General features: G+C 38.8%; 1 long non-coding RNA gene across 4 annotated transcripts in view; it reads right to left on the reverse strand.

Annotated features, from left to right (window-relative positions):
• The window catches only part of LOC148056851 (uncharacterized), a 76,151-nt gene that overhangs the window by 35,695 nt on the left and 16,004 nt on the right, over positions 1 to 24,452 (reverse strand). For 2 of the 4 annotated variants that reach the window (XR_015702170.1, XR_015702169.1), the window contains exons 2-4: positions 24,232 to 24,351; positions 14,499 to 14,799; positions 13,985 to 14,091 (exon numbers count right to left, since the gene is read on the reverse strand). This is a non-coding gene — a long non-coding RNA (uncharacterized LOC148056851). Of the gene's footprint in view, positions 1 to 13,238; positions 14,092 to 14,498; positions 14,800 to 24,231; positions 24,352 to 24,452 lie in introns of those variants that run through there. The other 2 variants (XR_015702167.1, XR_015702168.1) reach the window with 1 other exon arrangement.

Below are 24,452 nucleotides of genomic sequence, written 5' to 3' on the forward strand. Positions count from 1 at the left end.
GGTCTCTTTGTGTAATCTGAGTGTCCAAGGAGTCCTTTTTTCTCACTTGCATGCTCTTCCTCTGACAAAATGAATAGTCAACTACTGCCTACACAGTAGCAAAGCTTCATGGAGTAAGATGAAGAATGCCCTGCCACATAAACCAAGGCTAGTTTACAGCCTAGAGGCTAGGTATAACTCAGTCAGTGGAAGATGTAGGATTCCATCCCATTAGATAGAGGGGACTGAACCTTTCTCGCTCTTCCTGCTCAAGTATCTCAAGCACCAGGCTGGATGGAACCACTTGCGGTGGCTTTTAGAAATAAATCAGCAGCTGTCACTCCATTGTTTTGTGAAAAGATTAAATCTCTCAGCATGTGAACATCCCTAATAGATTAAGTCCATCCTGAAATACACAAACCTGCCAGATTTGCCCTTTCCCACACTGATGTATCATCTATCTCTTTAATTTAAACTTCTTACATGTCTTCTGACATTACTCAAACACCAACTACTTTATTTCAAAATATGCTGCTTCAACATGTTTTTATCTCTTGAAATCAGCAAAGCATCCTTCCCTATCCCAAAGAAGTGGTCAACAAAACCCAACCATATTCATCTCAACCATGTCCAAATTTCAAATTTAAGCATACCAAAGAGACATGGGGGGAGGGGAGAAAGGAAGGAACTTGGACTAATGGACTTGCTGTGCTTCAACTTGCAATGCTAAAGAGCATCTCAGCAAGTCTATACAAAACATATTTATTTGCTGTTTACAGTTACAAGATATTATGTTTTCAGGCACATACAGAACTGATCTACTTTTTTATTTTCTATACTTGTATGTGAAGACATAAAAATAGGAATGTTCTATTCCTAGATCCCCTTCAGGTCAGTATGTGATTTAGATATTGAGCTGCTTTGCCTTGTCTGTATTAAGGTGCATGTACAAAAGACAACACTCAGACTCCTGAGGAATGTGTAGACAAAACAGTGACCATTGATCCCTGGATGGTGATGAGTCAAGGTTGGATGGCACAAGCCCTGTGTTATTACTTCTCCTTTCTACCCACCTTGTCTTTAAATCAATGACTGCCCACAGTGGCAGACATGATCAAATTGTCCATGAAGCAGCTCCTCAACTGTAATTACCTACAGTCTGGGATGTTCAGGTACCTGGAAATTTCTGACCACTTGCTTTGCCAGTGACCTTTGGCTCCTCAGCAGAAGCTACCTATGCACTTTAGTCATTCCTGTCAAATGGACAGCAACTTCCATGAGAAAAGTAGAGCACAGGGGTCAGCTGGAGGTGTCTAGCATTTCAATATCTCAGTTTAATCCATCTGTGCCCATGAAATGTAGGAACCTCTAGTTTCAGCTGGAGGCAAAGGGGAGGAAAGAGTTCAAGATCTCTTTTGACTTGAACAATTCTTACCCAAATCCTACTTTAGGAACCTCAGCCCTTTTCTTATAGTATATAGGTCATTTTAATTACAATGGATTTGATTTTTTTTAATCTTAATAAAGATCATGAAACCATATAGCAGCATTTACCTTAATGTCTGCAGTACTTATAATTAACCTTTCATCTCAGACATAATACAGTGAGTTTTGGAGTCCTGAGGCATTAATTATATGGTAGTTATGCTGCAATTATTTTGAAATTAGGCTCTTTGAGACACATGTACTAAAGACAAATGCCACTAGAGAGTATCCATACAGTTGAATCACCACATTTTATGAGGGATCTTTTTGTTGTTTGGCCTCCAGTGGTGACTGCTGCCCCATCCAGCATTTACAGATTTTTATCAGCTCATACTGAAAAAACAGCATTGTCAACAGTCAAAAACGCACTTTGCTCTGCATTACCCCTCCTACCATGCCCACTCTCATCCACAACTGATTATTGGCCAAGATTTCCAAAACTGATCATTGATATCCTCTTCCTCAGGTGCAACTGAAAACACCTTTTTTTATTTTCCATGCATTTGGTAACCTGTGAAACAGAGATGCTTTACAGGGACAAGATACTTGCATCTAGATTTTTTTTATTTGTATCACTAAAATCAAACCAGATTACCTAATGGACACCATTTTAAATTATCAGGTTTGCTTTTCCCCATTAATATCATTTGTTTACTCTGTGTACTTCAGGTGCCAACAAAGGCTAATAGGGCTGTGTCACCCTCACACACAAAGAGAATCAAATACCACTTATCCGACACACAGGAAGAATAACTTGTGAACAATTTTACATCCTTGTATCTCAGTGCACTCTGACAAAAAATAGCATAAGGGTTCTCATCCATATTCTACCTATTGAGGAACTGAAGTACAAAAGGGCCACAGGATGTGTTACATGCAGAGCTGGAAGCACAAAGAATAGCTCCTCTCTAAATATTAGCCCTCCTTGTATGTTTTTCTTTCCCCTTACTTTTCTTCCTTTGTATTAGAAAGTCTGCTGTCAATGACTCTCGTGATTGACCACATGATATTACAAAAGTAAAGAGAGTGAAAACTAAACAACTGGGGAAAAGAAACTGCAAAGTGAGACTATTCTAAAGTCTTTGTTTCTTTTTTTGTTTTAAATTACTTTTTATTTTCAGCAGCTAACACAGGCTTTGATTAAGATTTTCTTTGTTAAAGAATCAACATTTTTACTCCTGCTGTTCTCTTGAGAAAGAAATCAATACCTATCCTCTGAGATATCCAGGAAATCACCGGGAAAACCATAACAGAGCAGACTTGGCATTTCTTAAATTGCTAAGTAAAAATCAAGCAGGAAAAAAATCATTCAACATTCTTTATAGAACATAAAGCAGCAAAAAAGGCTTATGTCAAAGCTTAAAAAAAAATTCTTTCAAATCTTCCTGAAAAAAAATATGTGGGGGAAGCATCATTAAGCTGGAATCCATGGAAAGAGAGTTGTTGTGCTTTGGGGTTTTTTTGGTTTGGACTATTTCTTTTAAGAGCTAAAAGAAATTTCAAGGCTTACACTTGCCTTGGAGCCTCATTGCCAATTTTTGTGGTTTTACAACCACAGTCTCTTATTGCTTTTTCTTTTTTTTCTTCTCCCCCCCCCCCTTTTTTTTTTGAGAGGGAGGAGTTGTTTGTTTGTTTTTCTAAAATATTTCTCTCTTTCCCATTGTCATGTATGATACCCACACACTAAACAAGGGAAACTAATACCAAAGGGCATGCAGAGAAACTGCCTATTCAAACCAAATGGCATTTTCCCTTCTTCATCACCAAAGTCTAAAGGATCTACCCGGCAGGACTGCTAAAGTGAGAGGGAGATTTCACCTCTCTTTCCAACCTGATACCCAGGTTCTGCAGGACCTTAACTCCTCCACCAGTTTCTTTTCTAGCCCATAGGCTGAGACAGCAGCTGTGCCCAGTATGAAGGAGTTAAAGCCAGTAGTGAAACTCAGTCTTTGGGCAGGGCATGCTCTGCCCAGTAGCAAAGGATTGAGCATTCCTATGTTTCCAGTGCAGTTATGCCTTGGACAAGCAGGCCTCAAGTGTTCAGCCCTGCCTATCTCATGAAGCCCACAAAGAGCAGACAAGACAAACACAAGGGCCTTCTCAGGAGGACTCCAACGCCTTGTGGTGATATGGACTGTGAAATAGGCACCGCAAGGCTGACCTCTTAGACATGCCAATTGATATACTCTTCTTGGGCACCCATGCCAACACACGATCCAGACTTAAGTATTGACTGTGGTCTTGCCTGCAGAGATTCTTCTATAATAGGTACGTGGAATGACCACACACCTGTCCAGCCATGTTTTCTGCCATATCCAGTCTTGTTTTCCCCATATTACTGCTGCTGCATCATTGCCTAGAAGGAATTCTACCCAAAATGCATATAAATGCACAAGACAAACAGGCTGAGGGCAAAAAATAGAGCATTGGTTCCTTCCTCCTTTCATTTCTCTTGCAGTCAGCCTAGTATTACAGGTATATTATGTCTACTATGAAGGAGAATGTGTAAATTATCATTGTCATATTAGAACTATTTTGTCCGCTATTGGCTGGTACTGAGTAAAACCAAAGACATTTCTGCATGCACAATTCTTCTCTGGATCCAACTTGAAAAGCTTTACTATGAGGGCAGTCAAGGAAAAGCCAGGTTCTGACAGTGACACTGGCAGCTCCTTCATCTACTGTCCTGGGTAGTTTTAACATTTGAGTTTTATTCTTAAAAACCTCTGTGAAGAAAGAGCAAAGGTTTGGGTTTTTCTGATTGCTGCAGGCCCCTGCTAATTTGTCATACTGTGGTTTTTGTTATGGTGGGGGGAAAGAGCACATCCTTTGCTGATTTTAATGCTTATGATTTTGTAACTTTGTTTGAAGTCTTAAATAAATAACAGCTTCTTAACAGTAGCTTGAAATAAACAGTGAGTTTGTCCCTGGCGTGTGTACAGTACTTCTTGGGTTTTGTGGTGGGTTTTGGCAAAGGGAGGGAGGTGAGAGCAAGATGTTTCCCTCTGCCATTTTTCTTCTTGCACACTGCTAGAAAATCTAGTCTTATATGCCTAACATCCCCAAGGTTGCAGGGAGTACTCCCTTCTATATCCCGATCATCTCAGTGGACCCAAAGCAGGTAAGAGGGGAGACAGACCTAGAAAATAAGGCTTCAGAGATATATCTGCTTCAGTCATGAGACCTACCTGGACTCACTGCCTGCAGTCTCTTTGGACTAAGGACCTCCAAGACATCCATCCTTCCCAAAGGCCAGTATAGGGACAACGTGACTCCATACCACATTGTGTGGATTGCCTGTGATTCAGACTTGCGTGACACACTCTGCACTGTTCTCACAAGCAACAAACCACAAGGGAAAATCTGAGTTGTTGCTGGTTTCTAGTGACTAATTTTTGACAACACTAATAAAGCATTTTACAGTTTGTTGGGGTTTCTTTCCTAAGTATTTGACTCTTTACAGTTTAAAGTCAATTCTAACACTTTCTACCACAGAAGGCATACAGGCTAATTCAACTGATGTTCGCTACATCACAAACTGATAACCAGCAGGGGTGTTAGGTTTCCTCTGTATTGTAAGGACTGCTCATGCTTTTCATAGCTAACTCAAGGTGGGAATCTCAGAAGAGCAGTTTACAAAGAATTAGTTGATTTAAGACTTCTTGTTTACTTCTTAAGCCCATGAAAAAATTATTGCTGTAATAAAAACTGAGTGAAAATAAATAAAAGGAGCTTTAAATTAAAGGCGCTTAAGTCTGTTGCAAACCAGAAAAGATGCAAAGGCTTTGCAACTCCTAAGGAAAGGGTGTTTTTCTTTTGTATTTTACAGTGTTTTAAAGTTTCTTGAATATAAGCAATCTGTTTTACTCTCCAACATTATACTCTTTGTTCCACAGTTCGGAAAAACAAATTCCCCTTTTAGCCATTACTTTTCCTGGCCACAGGAAAATACAGACAGTGAATTTAAGATTTACGTTCCTGAAGAGCTATACATGTTGTTATGATCTCAAGTATGCTTGAGAGCTTGACTATGTATTTAATGACTGCGTGTGGAAACAGTGACATTCTTGTGAATTCTCCCCTAACAATTAGGATTTACTAAAAGTGAAAGGGGTTCACTTGCAGCAGTTTACCCAAAACATAAAAGTTCATTATCACAGCATTGAAAAGCTATAAATAGACATTTCAGAAGAGAAAAAATAAGAACCATGCTCTCCCCGTTTCTTTCTCCCATCGTCACCCATTCCCATCTTCTGTAACATCTAGCCATCTGTATTCAATTTCCTATTTTGCTCCCTCTCTTCAGAAAACCAGCCTCTCAACTTATCAACCTTTCTAGCTTATGTTTTCTGTTTTTTGTTTCTTCATCTCAGCATCCTTTGGCCATCCCTTCTGTTCTCAGTATCTCACATCCACATTTCTTGTGGAACTGCCTTTGCATTTCAAGCTCCTAAGTCAGTTTTCTCTGAACACTAGAGAGGTTTTATGCCCAGGTGAGCATTTGTCTGGATGGTGCAAAACCACTAAACTTGGGCATGGAAGCATCTATTATTTATAAAAACACAAACTTTATAACAGGAATGCTACCTGCAGATTAAGTCCTGGAATTTTGTTCTGCAGCAAGGAATGAGAAAACAGAGTGAAATTGTCATCTCCTATCTTTAAGACTGGGACATTTTTCTAGGTTCACTGAATTGTAGCCTGGTCTTGCAGCTTACCTTTTTTCTTTTTATGGTACACATTGTTCATCAGCTGAATACTAGTGCTCCCCAATCATGCTAGGGATTATGTAATCCTAATTGTACTCTGTTTTTTCTTATATTTTGAATATTTAGCTACATTTTTTGCAGAATTTCTCCAGCAGCTCCTGCTGCAACTGTGAGTAGTCCCACTACATCTCTTTCCCAGATGTCCTATAATTTCAGATAGATGTGTCTCACAGAACCCACAACTTGATTGTCAGATTTTGTCGGTGTGCTTCCACAGTCCTTTTATACTTTTTTTTATTTATGACCTAAAACCTTAGTGCTGAAGATAGCCCACATAATACAAGTGTTCAGTAACATACTTATCTATTACCCCTCCAAGAGAAGCTGGGGCAGCAAATGATTACTGGGGTTTTCTCTAGGCTGATGGCTTCTGCAGGATACGTGCTCAGAATCAGTGAGGACTGGCACTCTGACATTTCCTAATATGCTGTGGCTTATCTAACCTTGCTTCATGCTTAGGAACACTATTTAGGGATGAAGATTCCTTTGTGCTGGGTGCTGTGGCAACATAAGCAAAACACGTATCACTGCCCCAATGAAATTACATTATGGGCATAGAAAGGATGAGAAACAAATACCAAAGGCAACAACACAACACCAGGTAGTCCCACCTGTAGTGATCTACCACTAATGACCTAGTTTTTGCCAAGGTTTCTTTTAGTTATTACAAAAAGAAAAAAAAAAAAAAAAAAAAAAAAGAGGTTTTAGGGTCTAGAGTAAGACTACAGATTTGTTTAGTGGCTGGTTACAGGAAATTCTTTTCAAGCATTAGGAGCAGCAGAAAGAAAAGCACAAATGTAATTGCTTGAACTCAAAAACAATAAATGAAGGTTGGCATCAGTAGCCAACTGGATGGCCATCTTGGAGATAGCATCTGAACAGTGAGACAGAGGCTGAAGATACGAAAGGCCGCAAAACCAAAGAAAAGTAGTTTGCATTTGGTAGGACAGATCTGGATGAATGTGGATAGATGAGAATGGCTTATCTTAGAGAAGTTCTATTAAAAAGGCATCAAGATCTGAAAGTGACGACTTAAAAGAAAGTTTCTGCTGAATATGACTTTCCAGGTCAAAGGCCTGAACAGTTGGCAAGATGGTGATCAGGCAAGGAAGATATTGGGAAAGATTTGGTTGAAAAGTTAAAAATCTCAAGTTTGGCCATAGTAGACTTGTGCTGGTGGCTAATACCACTCAGGAATTGTTAGATGCAGACTAACACATTTATTATCAGCTCTGGTAGAGGAAAATAGGTATGTTAATTGTCCAGAAAAAAGTCGGAACTTAAATACAACAGTGCATAAGGAATAGGTCTGTTAGTTTATAAGATTCTTTTGCCTTCATTATGAAGTATATAACTTCCATTTTCTCACCATTGCTACTTTCATGTAATGACAATATCAAGAGGAAATCAAAAAGATGAAGTCTGCTGAAAAGAATAGTCAGACTAAGGGGGATTTTGCGAATGAGAAGCATGCCATAAATTGGCAGAGCTCCACTGATTCTAAGGAAAACCTGCCAAACTGTGTCCAAGCATCAACATCTTTCTGTTTCCAAATAAACGAAGTGTTTCTGACCCATAGGTTAACTCTGATCTTTGCAGTATTCATAAAAATGATTGATACCCTGGCTTTCTCTATGTCTAGATATACATGACAAGTCACAGAAATGTATTACAGATGGTAAGTGGACAGATGGATAGTATCTAGAGAAACCTGACAGTTCCAGAAGCTTTCAATGGCTTCTGTTCTTTTTCTCTCTTCAAAATACCTGCCAGGATGTATGGTAGAGAACAGAAGCTACTTACAGTAATGGGCAAAGATGACGAATCACCTGGGAAAAATCTGGGGTTTTTTTTCCTCTTTAACATGTACAGTTTCAGAGATCAAAAAGTGCTCCATATAAACAGAAGAGAAGCAATTACAATATACTTGGTTCTGGTGTTGGTGTCTCTCCTAAAAGCTGTAAATCAAGTTCTTCTTGCAGTGTTGGCATTTTGAAGCTATTACCTTGTGAATGATCAATGGAACAATGGAGACCAAAAAATGAGAGGTTCTTTTTTGTCTGTTGTATATTGAACAGAGAATATGTTTCCCTTCAATTTACTTCAGTTTACCTCAATTTACTTAAATAATAGGGTTCTCCTACTCAGATAATCCAACTGAACAATGAGTTAACTGAAGAGTAAGTTTCATTCACCTCTCAGAATTAATGGCCTAGTGCAGAGTATATCATGCAGTGGTTTGAGTGGTTTGGAAGAAACACAGTTGAACTATACATTACTAGCCAAACATGAAAAAGTTGTCAAAAGCATCTACCAAATTATAAGTATTATGACAGGGTGCTTTGCAAGAATTTATGAACAATGTGAATATGATACTCCACAACCCTGCATGTTCTACAGTTGCCTACATCTGTGCAAAATACTGCAAAATGTACAGATAAGATCACTTTGCACTGATGCCAATTACTATACAGAATGTAAAGCAGCAAAAAAGTCAAGCCTTCTGTCTCCCAGTCACCCAACGTGGATGACCAGTGGTGTTTACTCATAGACTGCTCTCCCTAAAACTTTAATATATTTGTAAGAGAACTATATGAAAAACACATTCCCTGATGGCATTATACTTTAAAAGGCTCAAAAACAAATAAATTAACTTAGTATGTTATGAAAGAATTAAACAATACCAACATATTTTTACTGTTCCCATGAGGACTACTTTTTTCTTATGGGCCTGCTCTTTGCCGCTTGCCAAAATTCAAGACGGCCCCAGAGACTGGCATGATAAACCTGCTAGTCATTTACGTGAATGACAATTGCCATTTCTAAGCTTACATGTGGTAGAGGCCACCTTTCTAAAAAGGAGAACACAGAGTGACTTTTCTTCTGACACTAAGTCCTCTGGGAGTTAACTACAAACACATTTCCACCTTGTTTTAATACCACTTTAACAATCAGAAGCAAAGCTTTAATCTTTTTAAGAATATATTTCCTTAATAAAAATAAATTCTTTTGTGATTGTTCTGGCATTTCAATTAATACCAGCAACTAAAAAAGAAGTATTTAGATCATCCTACAAGATTTTAAAGGGGTTTGTTCCACAGAATCATGCAAGATAATAAAATGTGACTGTATTATTTCTAAACCAATATGGTAACATGTCACTTAGTTAAAAGAATTGGAATATTTAGGGATAAATTTTTAAATTCTTAATCAGAAATTATAAGACACACCAGATAACATGATGCATCTTCTTATTTGTATTCTCAGAAACGCCTGTCCATTTCTATGGTCCAGAAAGGGAGTTTTCGATGAGCTGCTCTTGGCCCCTAGGTGAACTCCCTCATACCAAAGTCCAGAGGGCCACAGTGCTACTGGAGAATAGACCCATTTGTACATAATGCTCTGAGAAAGCAGATCTTAGGACATATTGAAACAATTCTTACAAATTCTGAAGCCATCGGAGTCAACAGCAAAACCATCATTGACTTTAACAGGGCCAGGTTTTGCCTCTTTAAAGTCTCCTCACTGCATAGCAACTATGCTAGCTCACCAGAGGTGACTTCTGTGAGATGGCCAGCTTGCCTACCATGATCATAGTGGCCAACACACTAGGCAGTTCACTCACGACTAAGTGGAATTCTAACATTTTTAATTGTATAAACTATTTGAAACAGTGGTAATTAGACTTAAAATGGGCACAAAAGAGCTGGGTTTGGATAGAAGACTTGGTAGCATGTGCTGAAGGGCCCATGAATCAACAAGGGAAGTATGTTACAACGTGATTCCCCCTCCCTTATCTACTCAGTATGTATACATCAACCAAGTGTCACAGTGGCATTCCATAAGTACATAGTGAAATGTGAATTATCTTATGGAAATGACGGTTGCAAACACATTTGTACTTTGTTCTCTAATTCACTTAAGTTTGCCTGTTGTGTTGTTGAGAAGATAGCCTTGACATGATAGTTAAACTTTTACTCAGTGTGACTCTGGTAAATAAAGGGCCTGATACAATTGTTTTTTTTAACTGGAGACAACGCCAGAGCTACATTTGTAATATACTTCATTACAAACTAATCACAGAACCACAGGAAATGTACTGTTCATTATCCATGGAATACTGAAACTGTGAATACTACATTTTCTTACTTTGATTACAGACAACAGTTGCTTTTGTAGCCAAATACAAATCACAATGGTAGGAGGGAGGTAGGAAAGGGAAGCATACTGGAAAAGTATATTGGTATGATTTGATACATATGTCCTGTAGCTGTTATGAACAGCACTGCTAACAAGCTTTAATGTGATTAATGTGTTTTTAAAGGGCTTTTGGCCTTCCATTGCACTGCATATACAATAATGATCAGAACTAGGTGCATGACTAGGAAGAATATCATCACACAAAGACCTGGATTTCTACAATTTAAATTTGAAACATCACTACAAGGTAATGTCAGTAATAGCAGTAAGTATATTTCCTATGCAATAAGAAGATGTATATGACGCAGTGAGAAGCAAAACAAAAGCAAATATTTATATTTGCGATTATATAAAACACCAAAATAAGAAAATTTACATTTAGAACAAAAATTAGGTACTTTGAGCTACACAGTCACTAAAGGACTGCTCTTTGCAAAAGTAATTCCTATCTTCATAAAAAAAACCATGTTAAAACCAGCTTATTTCTGCACATTAGCAGCTGAGCTCACCTGAGCTTGTAGGTTGTATTTTTTAGATTTTGTCTTTTGAGATTGCATAGATGCAAAGCCTCAGGTATTATCTACAGCACTGGAGAACTCATGGGAAAAGTTCAGTAATCCATATATATATATTTGCAAATATGAAAGAACATAGAATTGCAGAATATTTACAGCAGATGGACACAGGGGAAGAAACTGAATGTATTAAGTACATCAGAGTGCCAGCCCCTCTCCCAAACATTCCTTCACTACAGGAACAGTAACAGAAGAATAGAGAAAGGGCTCTGACTGCAGCTGGAGAAAAGGCAGAAAATTGGTTATGTTTCAAAAATACAAACATTTTTTCATTGGACACAACATAAGTAATGTATGCCATGTTCTTGAACACATACCACTCAGGCACTGCAGGTTATTTCTTGCCCAGAGGAAAGAGGAATCGTAGTCAATGCAACAGTATAGTAATCCATAAATTAGTAAGATCTGAGCACAAACAACTTGATAAACATGGAACCAAGGTGTGTTACAGAGCCAGCAGAACCTCTGCATCTGAAACAAACATGCACGACATGGACACTGCCCTTCAAAAAAAACTTGGAAAGACTTTTTTAAACTGTGTGATACACCAAAGCTCCAAGAATTTCTTAGAAATGGCCCTTCTGAGTGTTTTGTACCCAGAAACACTAGCAGCTATAGATCTGGCTAGATATGTACATGCCTACCTTACCAATAGGTTCTGTATTGTTGCAAAAGCTGGTATAAAGCCTAGCACAAATGTCTGTGAAATGAATTTTAATAATAAGAGAAAGGGTTTATATCTGAAAACTTTGGAAATCAGGATAGCTTTGGCATTTCTGAACCATGAAATAAGTTGCCATCAGAACATCTAATGGAGTTCTACTGATTCATATCTTACTAGTTTTTACAGGTTTTTTAACAACTTTAGTTGTTAAAAAATTATAGTGTTTCTGTTTAATGTGAGTAAAGTCAGTAAGTGAATACTAGTTGATACCAGCATTTATGTCACTTCCCAAAGAGCTTTGCACCAGTCTAATCAGCCAGCCTTTAAGTAGGCAAAATCTAAACAGATAAAATCATAAATAAAAAAAAAAAAAAAACCAGGCAATACAGTGTCGAATCTAGTGACCTGAGCAGGTGAATCCCCATTAAGAAAAAGTTTGTCACCAGATTTGACAAGATGGTGGTTACTAAGCACAGAAATAAATGTTCAGGCATTCACTGGAAGACTGTTCTTTTCAACAGTGGCTATATTTTTGTTATTAATTCAACAACCCAACCACAGAAAAAGTAAACAATTTAAAGTATTCTTTTGAAAAAAGCCATCAGAGAAGAGAGATGTAATAATTACTGCAGATTTCTGCCTCATCCATAGATGTGGCTGCATGATTGAATCCAGCCCAGCATAAGGAAAAATAGAGAGTGCAAACGAAAGAATTGCAGGATAGCTGGGCTTGGCTTCATGCCCACCGTCATCACAATCTAACTCCATTTCCAAGATCCACCACAACACTTTCTTCTTAAGCTTCCTCTGGGTCACCATGACCTTTGTTAAATGCTACAACAAGTGATAAAAATGAAGACTGGGAGTACATTTGTTGCACAGTTTAAATTGAAAGGAACTGGGGGATCTGAACCAGATTGCAGTTAAACGTAATATATTGCTCAGCTACATTACTCTTTGTTCCAGATGCGTGATTTGTTACTAGTTATAACAGAATGCAAGCTGTATTTTGTAGAGACTAAAACCAACACATTACAGAATGCAGAAGCACCATCTATCAATTTTCTAAAAGGAAACTGCACCTGCCTGCAAACTTGTCCTCATTTGACTGAGCCCTCTGGGTAGCATAATGGTTTAATGCAACAGCCCTTCACATTTGAAGGGTGTGGTTCAGCGCTGGCTTCACAAAAATGAGTTTAACAGTCTAAATTTAGCAGGTAGTGAAAGTTTACCCATTAAAAAAAAAAAAAAGAAAGAATGAAAGAAAGAAAAACTCTTCACATATCTGTTTACATCAGTGTAATTCACAGATTGTGCTCTGCCGCTTCCCCGAGACTGACCTACATCACTTTTGTTCTTTCAGACTTGCAGTTCTCTCAGGCAAAGTGGGCAGCATACCCATTGCTTTGCATCAATGCCATCTTTCCCACACTTTCAGAAACATTGATCCTTAAATTGTTAAAAAGGAGCATGGGAATTTAACCATATAGCTATAGCCCTGAGTACTGGCCCTGACCACTGCAAAAGTAAACAGTCATTTAGTCTGTTAAAATGTTCTAGTTTATCTTCAAGCAAAAATATAAAGCAAAGCTTTGTTTTTATTTGCTCTTTCCAAAATACAAAGATAAAGAATGCACTAAAAATAATGGGACTGCAAAAGGAAACAAGGTCTGCCATTCACAACATCACAACGTCAGGAAAAGGAAGACAGGTGACTTAGTGCAAAACCCGCTTTCAATTTTGATTACTGTGGACACTGTTATGATTTTCACTCTTATCTAGTCTCAGCTCCTGAAAATTTTTGATGATTTAACACAGTCCTCACCCAAGCAAAATTTCTGTGGGGTTTAGTGACACTTCTGTGAGAGCAAAATTCAGTAAAACAAGGAAGAGCTGAATAGGCAGATGACTATACTCTGGCAGCTGGGATACCCTCAGAGCCGTCTGCTGAAATGAATGGGGCTATTTATGCAGCGAGGAACTGTTCAGAAACCTGTGTTGGCGTATTACTCTGCATCCCCAAGTAAACTTCAAACATGCTGTCTCCAAAACACAGCAGGAACTACCCGCAACACCATCACAGCTCAGTTCCTATGGGTCACAACTGCCCTCCCACTCTGTGCAGTGCTCACACCAGGACAGGACCTTCCATTTTGTGTCTGAGCACGCTGCCGCTTTGCCAGGAGAACTGCTGCATGCAAAAAAACTTGCAGGAACTCAGCAGGAGTCACTGCCTCGTGCAGAATCAAGAGACTGGCTAACAGTGGGGCTCACTGAGCAGGGGTTTGCAGATCACTCTTGCAGCAGCCTACCTGTGCCTTTCTACAGATGCAGGGGAGCAGACTGGTTCATGAGGAAACTTGGAGCCAGATTTTGAATTCCTGTTTTCTTCAGGCTGTGCCGTTTTCCAAATGCTTTGCTGTGAAAAGAAACAGGCAGCTGATCACATATTAGGTCAAGCATTGTGCATGAAGACTATTGCAGAGCTACTTATTGGGGAGCCCGGCTGACAGCCCCCAAAGAGGGCTGCCAGAGGAAATGACATGGGATTGCTTACATCCTACATGGGACAGATGCTTGAACAGGAACTAGAGAAAGAGACAGTAACTGAGAGAATACGGAAGTCTGTCTTAGCCACCAGAGATCAGCTGACTGGTGGCATCATGTATTGGTATGAGGCAAGGTCACCCAACTCTCACCAAACAAAAATCTCAGCAGGAACACACAGGCAGGAACCCCTACACTGAAGAACAAGACACCATGTCCCATTAAGATCCCACAGGGACAGAAGTTGCTGCATTATATAATGGTGAGTTTGGCTCCTACCTCTCTGCACGGTAGGGATTCTCAGCTCCCAAGGAGTTCACAACTTGGAGGAGCTGTGAGCTTTTGCCTCTGGCCATGGGTGTGGCTTTAGTACTGCCATAATTTCCTGGCTCTTCTGTTTCTGTTGTCCATGTCAAGCGTTTTGAAGTGGCACTGTTACTTATTTCTAAGTGCAGTTGCCACTGATGCTGAACAGTGATCCATTGTTCCTATTGTTGCTTCCGCACTCAGTGGTTCATAAAAACAATGGTTAAGATGCAACTTCAGCACAGGGAGTCCCAAAACTGCTGACTGTCAGAAGCTGGGAAAGTATACAAGCAGAGAGAAAAAAAAAAATAAAATAAAAAAAAAAATCACTCTGTACTTGCCCTGCTTCTTACACTTCTGGCTGCTATCAGATACAAGGTGTTGGGACCTTTGGTATGGCCGTGTATTGCTCCCCTTGTGCTCTTCCTCTGACATCTCCCTGATCAACACTAATAATTAAGGTTCAGTTATTTCAGCTGACAATGCCAATGTCCTTTCTACTGTTGTTTAAAAACTGCTCTCAAAGTGTAACACTTTGATTTTCCATGTCAATGTGCTTTCCAGATTGTACTGTGTTACTGCGTTGACTGAAGTAACCACGCCACGGGAATGAAGCAAACTTTGCTTAACAACAAAGAAAAGCCTGAAATAAATATTGGAACATATTGATATACTTTGGTTTGGACATAACTACCTAAAGAAAAGAAAAAAAAAAGAAAAAAAAAAGAGAGAGAGAAAACCTGCATTCTGTCACCTGGTCCTCATGAGGATTTACAATTTCAACAATAACAAAGGGAATGTTTGAAGAAGGGGAGAATTAGGGAAGATGAGGAGATTTAAATTTCACCAGCATTTTCCAGCTTTTGATAAAATGTTAAATGGATGTTTATTTAAGCAATTTTTTTTTCCATTTTGAAATCCTAATTTCACCAGCTGTTTTATTTTTCCCCAAAGGAAAATGAGATAAATGTTTCAGAAACCATAAAGTGGCATTGTTTTCTACCAACAGAATTCCTCGTTTCATTAAGAAATTCTGAATCAAAAAGAGTTTTTTGAAAAAAAAAAAATCAGAAATTGTATATTTAAAAAACAAGTAAACAAGCATTTCTTCAACACCCTTTACTCATAAAAAGTAAGAGTATGATGTACTGTATGTGGAATAGAATAACTAATGATCAGAACTGCACAGCAAGTCTGAATTTTAAACATATGGCAGTAAAGTAAGTAGATTCCAAAGTGAAATAAAGCTTACTAAAATGGCCTGTTAATTTTGAAGGGAGATACCTAAGATGAGAGAAATCAATGCCCACAGGACACAAACATACACACCAGACAACGTGAGGGCTACAGGAAAAAGCCTGCATGGTTTCCAAAGGGAACTGTTCTTTAACCTATTTAATAAAACAATTGTTCAATAGATGCTTGCGCTTCTCTTGAGTAAAGAGTTATTCCCAAAGGAAACCAAGTTCAATAGGATTCAAAATATTTGTGGATTTATATGTTTTGGACATACAGAGGTATGAGTTTCCCAAAGAATGGGTAACATTTATCATGTATCATTTGTTATCTCACTAAATAATGATATTTGAATACACAATGTTTTGTCAGAGTAATTTCAATAATATAACTGTAAACTGCAAATGCCACACCAAACTGACTGAAAAAGAAAGCTACATATATTATTCATAAACTAGAAAAGAATGTTCATTAAAAAATACATTAATTAATGACAAATTAGATCTTAAAACTTACATAAAGAAGGAATTCATAAATAGCCCACATCCATTTAAGATTTTTTTAAACAATAAACTTTGTAAAAAAGATACTTGCAAACAGATATTACACTCAAGATTATATTACTGAAATTGTCTCTACATCTTTAAACACTTGGAGAGGTTCGGTTCTGGCCAACAATTCAAATCATACGTCACACCACAGTTTTGGATAAACACTGATCAAAACAGACTAGAAGAGCAATCATGCAAGAGCTAAACAACAGAGAGAAACGATAATGATGAAATGTTGATTTGCCCCTGCGTGGCAGATTAAGGAACCTGTACAGAGCGGATGTCACATTTTTTTTTTAGCAATGCATGTACCCAAATTTGCTTTTGGCAAACATTGCTTAACTGCTGCTGTTTTTCATGAAGTCAATGAAGACTGAGTTAGATAATGAGCTGGCATGCACTTTTGAAATGTTTACTGTGTTCCTTAAAGTGAGGGGAACATGCTGGTTCTTAAACTAATTTGGTTTTTGTTGTTGGCTTCCCCCATCTCTCCCCTACTACTCTGTTCTCCCTGTGTCTTTGGAATAAACAGAAAATGACTGAATCTTTTGATTTTTTTTTTTTTTTAACAATTATACAACTGAAGAATCGGTAGTTTCCAAATGGCAAACAACTTAACATGGCTCTTGACATGGCTTATCTCATGTGTTCACTCCTTTGTTAACAATGAAGGAAGGGGCATGGGGAGGACAAAAAAAAAATATCTGTCTATTCTGGCCTAAATGCAGGACATGAACAAGGAGAGATTCCACAAACAATGTAGTCTTTTTCTTCTGGTGGGGGGAGGGGAAGGGGAAGACGATGGCAGCAGCACTTTTGTGGAAGGAGAAGCTGCACCCATCTTGCCTGTCAATACGCATTCAGAAAACTTACATGGTGGGAAGAATTTCCCACCCATTGTTAACTAGGAACTTGATTTGAAAATGCAGTTTTTAATTAAAATTGGCACTTCCAAGCTTCATGCTGGCATCCACCATCTTGCTAAACACTGAGCTCGTTTGTGGTTCCAGCAGTTTGCAAACGCACTCTCAGAGGTGACAAACCAATTCCCATCCTGCCATCCTTACTCAGTCCTTAGTCCCCAGCCTATCATGAGCAAATGGGAAATTTACTCCAGTAATACAAAGCAAGGACTGTAGGATGCGGCCTCATTTGGCTAGAATCCACAGATCCCACTCTGTATTACTTTTAAGGCATTATTAACGGACCAGAATTCTTCAGAAATGTTTGGAGGAAAACAGGGTCAGTTATTTTTGAGGCTTCTACATGCTTCACTTCACTCAGATATCCACAACTATCATTATGGCTAGAGATCTCACTGCTTAGCTTAAATTTCCTTCTCTTCCAACCTATACTCCCAGGAAATTGTATTCAAAGATAGAAATTCTAAAATATTACGAACAACAACAAAAATTTCTGGATAAATGCAGAATTTGTCATTTCACATGAAAGGACAAAATTGGTCATTTGTTTTGTTGACTTAATGAATATATTAGCATTTGCAATACATTCTGACTTGAGGGATCTCAAATGAAAAGCCTAGTTACAGCTCTGCTGAAGAAACCAGCAAAATATCTTCACTGTGTAAGAGATCATATGTCATTATTTAGGACCTTTTTCTAAATAGTCCTTTGGAAAAAAAAGAAAAATGATCCCTTTTTTCTAGCTTTGCATATTCTGAGATCTTGAAGGACAAGCTGGGAGGGTGACTTTTTCTGTTTTTTTAAATTTTACTTGGATTGATGTCTTTACAATGTCTAACATTGTTAGGTTCACTACAAAAGATTTCACTTCAACTTACAGTAGAAGCAAAATATTATGCAAATGAATAAAGGACTTCAGAAGACTATCCAGTTCATGTGAATACTAGCTAGCAAAGCAAGCTGTTGTTCGCTTTTGAAAAATCTGTCAACAATTAAGCTCATCAAAAGGAAATTCATAAGCCGATTTAGCAGAAATGTCTCAAAAAGCCTGAATACTGTAAGGTACATTCATGTATTCAGCTCAGTTAAATTTCTATTCATGAATTAAAGTAATTACCAAAGATTCATATATTTTTACTAAAAGCTTGCTGAATGTACAAATCCAAATATAGAAAGAATCTTGAGATTTCTAAATTACTGCAATTTGGAGTCATTTGCAGAATGATCGTCCAACAGGATTAAATCAATGTTCCAAGCCTTCTCACATTATTCTGAGAAATACCATCTTTCAAAAACTAGTACAAAAAAAATGAAAGATATCCAACACCTACACTCAGTGTCCATTTACCAACTTACATCTTATGTACTTCTGAAAAAAACAGATCTTTGTTACTGCATTTATAGCATTCTATAGTCTTTATTTAAGCCAGAGGACAAGGTCTTAAGAGGGTTCTACAGAGCATGAGAGTTCCTCAATCCTGACACCAAAGCACTTAAGTCAACAAAAGAAAATGTCTGCACTGCAGACTGTCCGTCCATCTCCCAAAATCCTGTTACAGGACACACTGTGCCCTGCGAAAAAAGCGATTCTTCTGTCTCGTTATTTGTCCAAACCACGGTTAGCCATCTAGAGAAGTCTCTCCAGGAAATTACAGGCTTCATTATGGAAATTCTCCCTTCACTGCCTGTTAATTTGATTAGCAGACTCCAGTTTATTCAGAATTTTGCACGTATACACCACTTGACCAGATTTGACTCATCACACATGCCCTGTGTTGAAGAATTTATTCTGGCTTCTTCCAGTAATGAATTTGTGTGGATTTTGTAAGATCCTGTTCATGACCTTAAAGCTAGTTCATAGGGTCAGACCCTTCATTTTTCTTTGTTCAGCTATTATTTTCTGCCACTGCTCTTTCATTATTCAACCTCTAGTCTTACAGGAATAGGACTTGGCTGATACTTATTTGCGAAATTCTTTGCCTTCTGATCTCAGGAATTTTGAAACTCTGCTTCAGAGTGTCTGATTAAGTCTGGATTAGGATTCTGTCCTTAACCTAGCATTCAGCAAATGTTTCAGCTTTGGTCTGAGACAGCTTATAAGAACAGCACCAAGTAAATTTACATTGTATTGGAAGAAATCTATTGGAGAACAACTGCTACACTCTCTTTCCATATTTTTAGACGACACTTTCTCAATGACTACTGTTTGTTTCCTACATACAAGCACAGGGCAGATATTGCCAGAAAAATTCAATGTTGAAATAAAGTTAAGACTGTACTAGAAGTTTTAAAACACCATAGTGATTGTACCATTACTCCCCAAATAAATAGTCCTATTAACTCTAGAGTATTCTGGGCTGAGTTTAAAAAGAAATCCAGATATTAAGGTAAAAGTCACATAGGTTTGAAACAAGCAATTTCCACCCTACCCTGTAGAGATACTACACATTAGCTGTACAGCTATTATTAATCATAACACTGTTCATCATTCCAAATCAGACTCTGATTTTTATAGACATCTGTTTTCTTTCACATTTACCACATACATAGATGTAGTGTCACTATTACAGAGATTTGACTCATCCAAAAACATCACAAGTCAACCACTAAATCAGTGAGGAATATGCAGCCCATTAGAAGCCATGGATAACATAAGATCCATACAGCCTTGGGGAAAATTACTGAAGTTGCCAGGCCATCAAGCTCCTTGCATACTGCCCTGCTGGAGATGAGGTAGTGCTCAGCAAGCAAGCCTTCTGATCAGCGGGCAGCCACAAAGCTTGTGGAAGCTGGTGGACTAACTATCTTCTACTCAGCCTAAGCAAGGGAGCAAGAAAACACTCCTTTTGTTTAGCAATAAATATAACAATAGAAGCTACAGGCTAAATCACGAATCAGCACGACAAGGCTGGAGGAGGAGCTGGGCCATGCAGCCCGAGGGAATCTTCCCCAGAGTCAAATGCAGAAGTGGGAGTTGGACTTTGCCTGTTATAACAACTACTTCTTGTCAGAAGCAAAAAACATGCAGGAGCACAAGAAGACAGTCCAGAGATGGGTCCACAGAGGCTAGTGAAGACAGCAATATGGCCCTCAGAGAAAAGCAGAAAGCTTTTTGGGCAAAGAGCTGGCTGCTGGAGGACTTGGAACTGAATGAAGAAACTCTTGAGGGTGTTCAGAGAAATTAAGACTGATGGAATATTATTTTAATTAAACAGGACTGTATCAAGGACATATCTGACGGTTATCACAATCTCCTCCCTGCAGTAGCAACCTGTGAGGCCCATGCACTGGGCAGCTACGAGGCTAAGGAGGAGTAATCAGGAGGGTAAGACGCCAGAGGTCTTTCTTGCAAAGTTGATAGTGTCAACGGGGCAGAGATGCATCCCTGCCACACTTTCCTCTAAATGACCTCTTAGCGTGTTAGGTAAGGCGCTCTCCAAGGAGTAGCGTTAGACAGCCGTACCTGCTATGGCTGAAAACAGAGAATGGAGAGGATATTTCAGACTCATGCAGGAGAGGGGAGAGCACACTCGCCACCAGACAGGCACTGAAGAAGGCTTCAGCCATTTTAATGGTGAGTAGATGACACAACTGTACGAGCATACAAAGATGTGAGATGTAGACACCAACTTGCACTCAGGATTTGCCCGCGAGATAACAAAGCCATGCCAAGGCTGAGGGAGCAGGGGCCATTCTGAGCTGATCTGGCAACCAGACTACCACCTATCCCTGCTGTGAACAGGGATGCTGTGGCTACCCTGCCAGACACGACAGGGCCATGCTATGTGAGAGCCAGAGACATAGCCAGTGGGGCCACTGCTTCAGCCTTCACACTGCACACTGCCAGCAGTTCTCTTCTGCCATGCGAGAGGGCTTGGGGTGCAAAAACAGGCCACCAAAGACACAGGGAATTCATGCCTGACTGCTCCTGCCACCCTTTTCGTCCCATGATACCTCTCCATACCATACTTCCTGACCCAAAAACGTTCTCACAACCAGGAGGAGGGCTCAGCAGCAAGCGTATGCTCTGATTGGGGCTGCTCATCTGGGTTCAAACCTGAATTTGAAGAAGTGGGAACTCCACCCGTGAAGTACTCTCCTCTCCAGAGAGGAGACAGGGTTATTACCAGCTCTGAGGCAACCTGCTGGCACACATGGGGTACCTGTGTACATCCCACTTTGGGACATCGTATCCCCCATGACTCTCCATGGATCTAGCTGCTACTTTGCAGTTTGTGCTTGATGCAACTGAAAGACTCTCATTGACTTCACTAGGTTTAGATCAGATATCTAATGGAAATTCATAATGGAGAATGACTGACTAAAGGCTGAAGGATTTATCAATTTTATGAGGCAACACACAATTGCTGCCTGCTGCAGACCAAAATGCACACCTGAGGTGCTTAAAAGCAGCAAACCAACTTCTAGCTCCAAACCACTATTTTATCTCTGAAGTTAGATATCTTAACCCAAATGACAGAAAGCAAGCTTGAATTTCTTTTCTTTAGCTTTTCCTACTGACTTTTCTCTGAATTTCTCAACTATGCATCCCATGTTATGATATCTCTTTCTTCCCCCAGTCATAGTAGAGAGCTGGATACCTAATTTTAAGTTGTCGCTTTTGTGATGCTGTAGTGTCATAAGTTTCTTTCCAAATGAGTTAATGTACTTATATTAATACAACAGTATTCAATTTTTACAAAACACCTATTTGACATTTAAGCTGTGTGCAATTGTTGGCAGCCCACTGACATAGCAGAGAGACCAGATTTGCAGAAAACTGTGTCCTCCTGCAAATTTTCTAAGAAATACTTCATATTGAGCATATTAAAAAAAAAAAGCTCTGAACATCTTCTAAAAACTTAGCACTTATGAAGGAAAGGCAAAACAGATTGGAGTAACTAAAGAACACAGAGAAGGCAAGTAATTTGTGCTAAGGCAGTCAGGAAATCACAAGCCTAGAAAGAGCATGCAGAAAACTGGCTGTGCTCTGCCAGTGCTACTGAACAATACCCCACTGCACAGCTTTTTAAATCGTTTTTAACATTTAGCCCTTTTTAAACATGTAATTGTGCTGTGGGTACTAATTTCCTCAGATCCAAGTATAATTATTCTTCTAAATATTTGGTCCATCTCTATTGTAAGCTCTTCTTAAGACAGCTACAAAATATTGCTAATATTTTTGAGTTAATAGTGTGTTTAGAAGGTCATGTCAGGTTATGGCTGGGAGGATTAAAAGATTTTCTTTCCTCCAGAGCCCTTTGTTACAAGAAACCAAGGAAATTTAAAACAGGATTTATTCCTTCGAACCGGGACAAACCAACAGAGTACCATGGCAAGAGCATGAAGCAAGAGCACTCTGGGCCAGGAAATTTACAAAGAAAGCTTTCTTCAAGCTCAAAAGTTAAGCTGAAATTTTAAAACTCTGAATGGTTCTACATTAAGGGCAGCAAAAGACAACTGGTTTTGCAGTTGTTCACACTTACAAGTCCTCTTTCAAAAGATCATGGTACAATATCCAGTAAGCTATTGCCTGTCACTAACAGAGGTAGGCATTTCTAGCACATATATGCTTCATTTGGTACTTGTCAAGCCAACCCCTGCTTGCTGCTCCCACTGTTGCCAGCAGGAAGAAAGGACAGTGATGAGCATCAGCAATGACTGCAAGGTGGCTCAGTGGAGAAACAGGAAAGACAGGCAGGAAGGAAGAAGAGAAAAAGGAAAACCCAAGAAAGTTTGGTCTCGGATGTCAAAACAAATCTACTGCCAGATATAATGAATTTTCCCAACAGATGTCACTTAGAAACAAATGAGACTCTCAAGCCTTAGGATCACACCTGTAAGAAGTTTCAAGTCAGGTCTGCATCTTCATGTAAGTGCTGTCATTACCTTAGTCAACTGTTAATATTGAGTAATGATGAGATCAGGGTGAATGGTAGGTCAAGTGAAGGGGATGTGGCCTCTGACTTTTAGTTTAAAATTGGAATGCGTTAGCCTTATTAGGTGATTGTGGATGTCCCAAAATTCATTGCTCAGAATGTAATTTATTTGGAATACATCAAAACCAGTAAATCCTACCCCTGCCAAGGCATTAGGTATCGTGGTGTTTTCTGTCCTTAATCTTTCAGACCAATCTCTCAAATACACACAGCTTAGACCTTGCTTTCTACATGCACCTTATCCTGAAAAATATTCTACTTAGATTTTTTTATCATCTCTGTCATTAAAGTGACCTTAGCGTGGCACTCACTTCTAAACGTTGCATCAAACTGGCTTTTTGAGCAACTGAAAGCAAGAGCACTGATCACATGATTACATTTGCTGGAACTGGGCCTATAAATATTCTGACCATTTCCAAATGAATGTATCATGCCATAATGGATATCCTGAAAAAAACTGATGCAACAGCACCAACAGAAATATTTATACATACTTTCAAAAGACTTCATCCACAGGTGGCTTTCATCTACTACACAATATTGCTAGCTTAGCTACTGCAACATTGTGAACAGATGTTTTTAAGTATCATCAATAGGATTACTCTAGAATTTACTAATCATAAATCAGAATACTGCAATGTCCTTTCTGGTGGGCAGTTAATATATCTTGCTTCCATCAGTTCATCTATATAGTAGCTCACGTGAGGATGAATGAGCTCACTTCTATTTGAGATGACAGCTTGATGCAGCATTTCAAGGCTTAACCTAACTTGCCCTTACTTGAGGTCAGGCAGCAGCTAGTCCCAGAAACATGTTTGTTAGATGTGACTGAAAACAGTTTAGCACTTGCATTAAAGTAATAATTAAACATGAACAGTGTGTCTTGATGTTTAAATGAATGACACATTCCGTGCCCAGAGGAGTTTTCAGCCCAGTTCTGTTACAGACAAAACATAATAATTGATCCAAGAAGAAATTAATCAAAAGAGTGCCAAGAGGTTAAGTAGGCTATCACTCTGACTGAACCATATTTTATGGTGTTACTTGTATAATATACCTCAGCAAAGAAGGTGGAGCTCTGTCTAATCCAGCACGCCTCCACTAAAACAGCTGGCACAAAATATTAGACGGGCTTGTTAGCAGCTTCCTCTTGAGAGCTGTTACATAATCACAGGGACTGTAAACAAGAAAAAGAGAAAGAAATGGAAAATAACTAAATAAAAATGTCAAGGAAAAAAATTATTTATATGCATCTACCTTTGTAATTCTAACCTGGAC

Source organism: Nipponia nippon, unplaced genomic scaffold, assembly GCF_047370975.1.
Source record: "Nipponia nippon isolate SJK-2023a ecotype South Korea unplaced genomic scaffold, ASM4737097v1 scaffold_11, whole genome shotgun sequence".
In the NCBI taxonomy this organism is placed as follows: domain Eukaryota; kingdom Metazoa; phylum Chordata; class Aves; order Pelecaniformes; family Threskiornithidae; genus Nipponia; species Nipponia nippon.